Source organism: Sinocyclocheilus grahami, unplaced genomic scaffold (assembly GCF_001515645.1).
Source record: "Sinocyclocheilus grahami isolate Dianchi unplaced genomic scaffold, SAMN03320097.WGS_v1.1 scaffold239.1, whole genome shotgun sequence".
NCBI classification, from domain to species: domain Eukaryota; kingdom Metazoa; phylum Chordata; class Actinopteri; order Cypriniformes; family Cyprinidae; genus Sinocyclocheilus; species Sinocyclocheilus grahami.
Genome location: NW_015505418.1, coordinates 219,034 through 228,607, shown reverse-complemented (window position 1 = coordinate 228,607; position 9,574 = coordinate 219,034). Strand labels below are relative to the sequence as shown.

General features: G+C 39.3%; 1 pseudogene; it reads right to left on the bottom strand.

Annotated features, from left to right (window-relative positions):
• Positions 1 to 3,883: 3,883 nt before the first annotated feature.
• On the bottom strand, positions 3,884 to 9,158 carry LOC107597853 (uncharacterized; annotated as a pseudogene).
• Between the last annotated feature and the right edge of the window lie 416 nt (positions 9,159 to 9,574).

The following is a 9,574-nucleotide window of genomic DNA, read 5'->3' as shown; positions in this document are numbered from 1 at the left end:
GTTGCTAACATCTTTGATACTCAGTACAACTACAAAGTATCCGAAAAGATACTCAAATACAGTAACTAATTACATTTATTCCAATACTTTACACCTCTGGTTGATTGTTTGCTTCAGTTGCACTACCAAGGACTTCAATGCTCCAGGAAAGCTCTTTTCATGCTGAGCTGATCAAAATCACCACAGCTGATCACAGTTGAAGGTCAAATGACTTTGTGTGCTATTGAGAAGGTGATTAGCTACACCTGATTGAGTTTACAAGTTATTTTTAGGAAGGGGGTGATCCTTTTTCCAACTCAGTGATTCATTTTTTTTTTCTGATATGTTGGTGTTATATCTTTCACTTGGATGTTATAAGTTGCACTGAGTAAATACAGCTGGATAAAGCAAAAACAAAAAACTGTGTCCATCTTCATACAAAGCAACAAAATGTGATTATTTTAAAGGGGAGTGATTCTTTTCGATACCCACTGTACGTGTATAGACTGTACACATACTGTGAAAATAGTAGAAATAGTTATATGGCGATATGCTATTCTGAACATAGTCAAGGACAAGGGCAGAAAACTGACAGAGACAAGAGACTTCACAATAGAACACAATATACAAAATAAAAACTCCCAGAAACATCACAGATGTGATGTGTTTGTTTGTCCTTGTGTACTGTAGGTGAATGTGCTTATATTTTGATGGCAAAAAGACAATTGAATGTTTATTCACCTTGGACTCCTTTATGTCCCACAAATGAAGGAATGAATGACTGTCCCATGACATATTGAAATCAAAAGACTTGTTTTCTTTCAGTTAGCATAGGTTTTGATTTAGAAGAAGGCGTAACTTTTATTCTCGCTGTAGTATTGTTGCTGCCACCATGTCGTGGAGACGCTGTGTGCTTCGTGGTGAAAGCGAAACTACTTTGTTTGGCCTTCCAAAAGAGGACGATATCTGCTTCATCATGCCTGGAGCTGATCCGTGCTGGTTGCTGAGGAAATACTACAATTTCGCGCTGTGAATCGCCGGATCGGCTTTCACCGTGGACGAAGCGGAGTCCAGCCCGGGGTCGTCACATGTCCTTTCCGGACGCTCCTTCATCGAAATCGCCGGCTGTGCCGTTCTCAAGCCCACCCACCTCTGCTCACTCTAACCTTCCGGCCGTTCCTCTCGCTAGCCCCCGGCCTCTGCTCACTGTAGGCCGCCGCCGCCGCTCTCTCTAGGCCACCGTGTGTGACACCGTTTCGTTGTGAAAGCGAAACTACTTTTTTTGGTCTTCCAAAAATGGACATGACTAGAAATCAGTGGTTAAGTTGTATTTACAACACTGTTCCAGAACAGTTCAACCCAAATATTCAGATGTGTGCAGCCCATTTTATGGAGGACCGTTTCCTGATCCTTGGAGAGTAGACCACAATGCCGGCTGTTCTGACTCAAAGACTGTAAGCACGTTTTTTTAATATTTAAAGAGTTTTTATATTTTATATGTTTAAAGCGAGTGTTTTTTGGCAGTGTAGAATAGGGCTTGTTGTTTGTCATTTCTCCGATCACAACTGCAGACATGGTTTTATGTTTATGCGGCGCAACGCAACGTGTAAAAAGACAGTATAAGTCATTATAATCCATAATTATGTCCCCACTGAATGCAACGAATGCCTCGTTTATAATGGGTTTTCATGTTTTTGAATCATCGATCCGGCCTGACCAGGCATCATATTACAATATGGTAAGGGTTCACTTGGATCCGTCACACGCTTGAGGTATTCGGCCAATCACAACGCACTGGATAGCTGGCCAATCACAGCACACCTCGCTTTTTCAGAACGATGAGCTTTGTAAAAATCAACGCGTTTCAGAAAGGCGGGGCATAGAGGAGAAACAATAATGTCCAGTATGTGGAAAATAATGTGTTTTTTGAACCTTAAACCGCATAAACACAAAAAATGCACATGAACGCATTGCACCAAATACACAAAATAATGTTCTTTTTAGCAGCATCATATGACCCCTTTAAATGCGGTTGTCACTCCTGTATTTAAATGCGGTTGTCACTCCTGAAATTTTACAGTGCGTATGTGGCCAAAAAGTATTATAGTTTAAATTTATATTCAATTTAATTAGTTGAATTTGAGAGTGCATTTTTTATCTTTATATGTAACGTCATAATATATTTTATAAGCTTTAAAGGGTTAGTTCACCCCAAAATGAAAATTATGTCATTAATTACTCACCCTCATGTCGCTCAAAACCCATAAGACATTCGTTCATCTTCGCAACACAAATTAAGATATTTTTGATGGAATCTGAGATTTCTCTGACCCTGCATAGACAGTAATGTAACTGAAATATTCCCAAACAGAAACGTAGCAAGGACATCGGTAAAATTGTCCATGTGACATCAGTGGTTCAACTTAAATTTTGCGAAGCTATGAGAATACTTTTTGTGCGCAAAGAAAACAAAAATAACAATTTATTTAACAATTCTTCTCCCCAGAGTTACGTCTTCTGCCATTTTGGAGAGTACCCAAGAACGTAATCGCCGTTGTTTACGTTAGGGAGGGAAAGCACATGCATGAACGTAATCGGCGTAATCAGCGTTGTTTACACTTCAGGGCTCGCACGATTTCAAAAATTTGATTTTAGCTTTGTGAATGAGACGCAAATGTCAACAGCAGGTATTTATAAGCTGCCGCCCCTTTAAGACCGAATGCACGGATCTAATATAATGATGCACTTGAGATTTCTTTCACCACTGTTTACGTTCACTTAAGACACATCCAACTGTGTTTATGAGAATATTTGCCGAGACAGTTATTTTGAGAATTGTGTACTTGTTCATTCAGATGCAAGGATATGCGAAAGAGGAATACATTTTTTGAAACGCGGCTCTCTGTACGCGCTTTGAATGAGTGTGTGCAGCTCCGAATGAGCGTGAATTGATTAAAACACTTGAATGTTTCAATCGGCAAGACTTAGAAATGTGCAAACGATCAACTATGATCCGTTTTACCCCTACAAGCTAGTGAACAACGCAAATCAAGGAAGGAATTTTATATCACTGTTCAAGATAGCCCGTCGGGCATGGTGGTGCTACATTTTGGTAGCCCGAATGGAAAACACAATTGCCCCGGGACGTCGGGCAAGCGATTTTGCGAGCCTTGCACTTAGGGTAAAGCATGCATATGCGTTGTGATACTCTACAAATTTGCGGAAGACAGTAACTCGGGGGAGAAGAATTGTTGAATAAAATCGTCATTTTTGTTTTTCACAAAAAGTATTCTCATAGCGTCGCAAAATTAAAGTTGAGCCACTGATGTCATGGACTGTTTTACAGATGTCCTTGCTACGTTTCTGTCTGGGAAAATTTCAGTTGCATAAACTGAGTTGTGGAGCATTTATGGTAAACTAAAATATACTTAGATGCCATTCATATTGAAACAATATATTTGTAAAAATGAAGTTACAATTTAGTAGGCCTACTTTTAAAACACATTTAACTTAATGTAATATCAAACACCACTACAGTTATAAATCAAGTACTTTACATGTGTTATTCAACACCTCAAATTACACACACACAGATATATACAGTGGGTACGGAAAGTATTCAGACCCCCTTAAATTTTTCACTGTTAAATTGCAGCCATTTGCTAAAATCATTTAAGTAAATTTTTTTCCTCATTAATGTACACACAGCACCCCATATTGACAGAAAAACACAGAATTGTTGACATTTTTGCAGATTTATTAAAAAAGAAAAACTGAAATATCACATGGTCCTAAGTATTCAGACCCTTTGCTCAGTATTTAGTAGAAGCACCCTTTTGATCTAATACAGCCATGAGTCTTTTTGGGAAAGATGCAACAAGTTTTTCACACCTGGATTTGGGGATCAATTTGGGGACTGCTCGGTAAGCAGTCGTTCAAGGTGAAGGATGGTAGTCTCCTCTCCACGGGTACTCCTCCGGCAATGTAGAGCCAGCTCCTCCCTGGTCAGATGCTTGTTGGCATCTTCATCTGTCAGTGCAGGGCAACCCTGGGACATCAACAGCTCTCTCTTTGCTTTTCGAAGCATAGAGACATCAGCCCCATCCCATTCAAAGATGCATGCTGATAGCCGTGAAATGAAGATGGGGTACAGCTGATGGGCATCAGTTGTACACCCCAAGGCAATCCTGCGCATAAAATGCCAGATGTCCAAGCGTATCACGAGATCTGGCCAGCCTCTGAATCTGGTTTTCAGCTTGGTCTCGCCCACCTCGGTAAAGCACCCACAGTCCACGTACAACACAGCATGTGGATCCACACCAGCCTGCTGGTATCTTTTCAGCAGACCGTCTACCATCATGTCCAGTCCTGCTCCTTCCTGGGCTGTCAGCACACTTATGAGCACTTGACCAAACTCATTGCCAACAGAGGTAAGCCAGAGTCCCGTTCCCCTCGCTGTCCCAGCCAGCTTCTTGGTGATCTGTAATAAGACATATGAAGCATGCTGTAAATATAATCAGACATCACACCATGTAAAATACAGATACAGTGCCATGCTGGTATATAAACAACAGCATTAATAAACAAATCCACAACTAACCTTTTTAGTAGAATCCATCTTCAAGACAGAGCCATAGGTGGATGTTATCCTTGCATGGATTTCATCCAGCCTTGTCAGGATGTCTTGGCTGTAAACAGTGAGCAGCCACTTGCAGCTTGGCACCACTGTAGGCTCTGGGGGCTCCTAGAATTTTACTGGCATCACCCCGGGTTGATTGAGGAAGTCAACGCATTGGGTGGTGTACCGGGCCAGACAATGGAGCCACTGCCCGCTGTGGTTTTCACACAGCTGCTTGATCACCCGTGTGGGGCTGTTGCCTAAGCCACGCTCACGCAGGAGCCGGATGACCCGCATATCACAGGCGTACCTTAGGAAATGCAAAATCCACACATTCATATATTTTAGATATTTGATTTGTAAAGTATTTGCTTATATATATATATATATATGTGTGATGGGCTAACAACTGGATGAGGAATGAAAGGGTACTTCCGCGTGAGTATGGGATCACCCGTGTGGGGCTGTTGCCTAAGCCACGCTCACGCAGGAGCCAGATGACCCGCATATCACAGGTGTACCTTAGGAAATGCAAAATCCACACATTCATATATTTTAGATATTTGATTTGTAAAGTATTTGCATATATATATATATATATATATATATATATATATGTGTGATGGGCTAACAACTGGATGAGGAATGAAAGGGTACTTCCGCGTGAGTATGGCCTGAAACTCAGAGCGATGGCCCAGATCTAGCGGTTGCAGGACAGTCTGACTCCAGGACACATGCGAGGCTCTACACTTGGTACAGAAGAGGGTTTCTGTGACCATGTTGTACATTCGGTCAATGTCTAGAACCTGCCGTGACCTTTTGTGCAGACCACCTCCTGTCAGCTGATGTTGTCCACAGGCAGGATTGGGACAGAGATACCTTAACCCTCCACAGCTTGTACGGCATCCACAGCAGGAGAGAATGACAAAATCTGTCTGGAGCTGGAGCCTGACTGTAAATAAGTACTGGCTGTGGTGGGTAATACCAGAGCTGGAGGTTATCACGAAGCCCTGGCATTCCCTTGGATCCCATTTTGAAAAGCCTTTTGCCAATCCACTTGTGATCCTCTGGTGGCAAGGTCTCCGACCACAAACGAGGAAGCGGAACTACAGATGGACCTTGCAATAATGCCCCAGAATGAGCTGTCTGTGAAGGAAAAAAAAGACAATACATTTAGTCAAGTAAGGTAATTTTATTTTAAGCATTTTTTTTTATCCATGATTACCTTCACATGAAATTATCATTGCAATAATAGTTTTCACTTAAATATCTTTAGTATTACAGTGATTATGACAATGAAACTGATAACTTTACATTATACACTGCTGTCATCCTAAAAAAAGTAACAATAATTATTCTGAAATCCTGTTTAATGTATGAAATAAAAAATTTCTGAGATTTTACAAACAATATCTCTTTATTTTGACATGAATGTTAACATATACATTGTTTATCATTAATAAATCAGTATCAAGTAAACTCAATTGACATTATGACAATAGTTTGATCTCAGCTTGAACGCGTTTTAAGAAACTACTGGTTATAAAAGTTATTCAAAATTTCAGGGCATGTGAGCCTTTTAACATCTCTGTTAAGCGAAAGGAACAAATTAGATAAATTACTTTCCAAAGTGTTAAGAATTGTCAGCTGTCTGGCAACTTTTTGGCGAATTTAATTACATTTTTAAACCAACAGAATAAGAAATTACTTATCCAGACAATACTCTATGGCTGAGCGGGACTGGACACATCTGCAGTGGCTCTGGGGACAGCGACTGGAACTTGAGCATCTGGTGTCTGTACAATCATGAAGTTAAATAATAGATTTTGTAAATATAACATTACAATAACTTTAACTCATCCTAGATTATATCATACACTACAGTTTAAAGTCTAAAGGTTTATAAAATAAACCTATTCTGTTCACCAGAGTTGCATTTGATCAAATACAGTAAAAAGATATGGTTACATTATGAAACATTACTACAATTTAAAGTTGTGAAATGTAATTTATTTCTATGGGGGCAAGAACACATTTTCAGCATCATTACTCCAGTCTTCAGTGTTACATGATCCTTCAGAAACCATTCTATTGAACAAACATTCATAACTATTAGTTGTGAAAATGGCTGATACTTAATAAAACTGCATTAGTGATTGTCACGCTTACTGTGTTGAGGAAAGCGCACGAAGATGGAAATGAAGAGTAAATAGTCTTTAATTAATCCACACAGAAGAAGGCAGTAACACATAGACCAAGACAAACTGAACAAACTAGAGCTTAAGTAGACTGACCAATGAGGGACGAATGAGTAAATTAACTAGACATAGGTGAACCGAATAACATAATCAAGGGGAGACAGAAACTAGGTCAAGGAACATGAGGAGAGTTAACACAACAAAATCCATAAATGTGACAGTGGTATTTTTCAGAATTAAGTTTGAAGAACAGCATTTATTCAAAATAGAAATCATTTGTAACATTAAATGTCTTTACTGAGATTTTTGATAAATGTAATGCCTCCTTTTTCAATATCTTAAAAAAAAACTTTTGAATGGTAGTTTGTATGAAATCTATTTATATAATATTGCTTTTTTCTTTGTTAAAATATGGTTTTCTGGTATTAAAAAATGTTTTTAAAAGTTTAATAATGTGGATAGAATGGAAAGTGGAACGTGTCTTCATAGAATACAATGTAGATTATGCTATTAATTACAGAGACAGTGGTGCTTGGTATAGAGGCACTAGACACTGCTGCGCTGGGCTGGTCTTCAACCTGAGAAGGTCTCCTGGCCACATTAAGATTCAGCTTTGCTGCAGCAATGTGAGAGCCAGTAAATCTTGGGTTGGTATACTAAAAATGTAAGAAGACACAAAGTGTTATAATAGCAAGCATTACTTTTTATTTTAATATTACTATTTTAAGTAAATGCAGACTTCAAAAATACTTCTTTCTGAATGGAAGTGTAGTCCATAAGAGGAATGATTCATTAGCAGTACTGACTCTTGAAATAACTACAAAGTATTTGCATTATGGAATAATTATTAACATGTGTACAATTAATAATAGCCAGTGTGTATGTGGAATGTTACCTGATATAGAGAATGAAAAAGAGAAAATAGCTTTAACACATGAGAAGTATAGAGAGAGATGCCATGAGGGATATGAGGGACATGAGTCTAGCTCAGTGACCTTCAACCCAGGCCGAGCTCAGTTAGAGAGGAAGAGGACAATCCAAGAGTAGAGCCCAGAGATGAAAGAGAGAGAGCACTCAGATTGCATTCTTCATTTATCCTTGACCATGTGACTTAAACCAAATCTGAGATATTCAAACCGACCAATCAGCAGACAACAACTGCCCCCACTGTACAAGAGGTGTGACAATTAGTAGGTCTCAGCCAGCATCTCATAGTTTTCTTGCTTTTTCTTGTTTTCTTCTTACTTTCTGAACTTCCTCGAATTTGAAGTGAACTCATACTTCAATGCTTTAAAAAAAATTTTACAACTCACCATTGACAATTGTGCTGCAACTCTTGCTGCCACAGGTGCAGTAGGCTGGGGCTGGGAGTCAGGCTGACTCTGCTCCATGGCCTTCTTTGCTGTTCCAGCAGCATGGTGTAGGGCAATAGCACATACAGTTTGTACAGTATAAAAAATATTACACCTATGGGATGTCCCCACTTTTCACAAAAACAAACCTGTGTGTGTGTGTGTGTGTGAGAGAGAGAGAGAGAGAGAGAGAGAGACTCACATTAATAAATGCTACATAATTATTGTTCTTTAAGTGTTGTGTGTATGTGTCTATATGGTTCGGATTAACTCTTTAATTGCTGTATCCCTTAAAACCAGAGTGCCAGAAGGTTACTGTAAATGCATGTGCCCACTGTGCACCGTTCTCCTGATGCCACCGGGGTGGCGTTTGCACTGACGGCTTGGGCCCGCCTCGCTGCTTTGCAGCTATATTCTTGTTTTCTTCTTACTTTCTGAACTTCCTCGAATTTGAAGTGAACTCATACTTCAATGCTTTAAAAAAAATTTACAACTCACCATTGACAATTGTGCTGCAACTCTTGCTGCCACAGGTGCAGTAGGCTGGGGCTGGGAGTCAGGCTGACTCTGCTCCATGGCCTTCTTTGCTGTTCCAGCAGCAGCAGCAGCAGCAGCAGCAGGTTGTTCCACCACCCTTTGTGCTGGTCCAGTAGGGCTGGCAGTGGGCTGTTTAAGACAACCCCAAAAAAATACATATAACAATTCAGAAAGAAAACCATTTCAGTAATTAATACTAACAAAAAATACTTGCTACATTAATGTTACCTTTGGAGTGTGAAAACCACAGATGCATTTCAGCACACCTCCAAGCAAGTTTGTCTGGCCACGAGACAGCATCGGACATTTCTCAATCTGTAAGCATAATAACAAATGTAATGCACAATACAAGTGAGTCCCTTAACAGAGCATACAATACTTCATTAAATTAATATATTAATTAATTCATTGATTAATTTCTAGGACACGAGTCACTATTTATCTTATATATAATGTAGCTGGTATCTCTCTTTAAATGAGAAAGAAACAAGAGAGGAACATTTCACACCTTCAAACCACCCATTGTGAACAGGGGATTTAGCAGATTACAAGAAATTTCAACATAAAGATCAAACACAGCACTACACAAATAAATAAAAAATATATAATTAATTAATTAACATCATGGAGATGATTTATGATGTAATGGTGTGTTTTATGACTTCTTAAACTGTCAAACACACCTAGTGAAGCCCGTTTTCTCAGTTCACTCTAAATGTGGGTCAGTTTTCATTGGCAAAAATTTCAAGCGTTTCATTGAAGGAAAAAAAATCCTGCTGCCTCTCGTGAATGGGTTACTTGTAGGTAATTATGTATTGCTGCTTTTTAAAATCTACTATAGGCCAACCTGTGGTTAACTGCTCAAAGAATAAATGGAAAATTCAGTTACT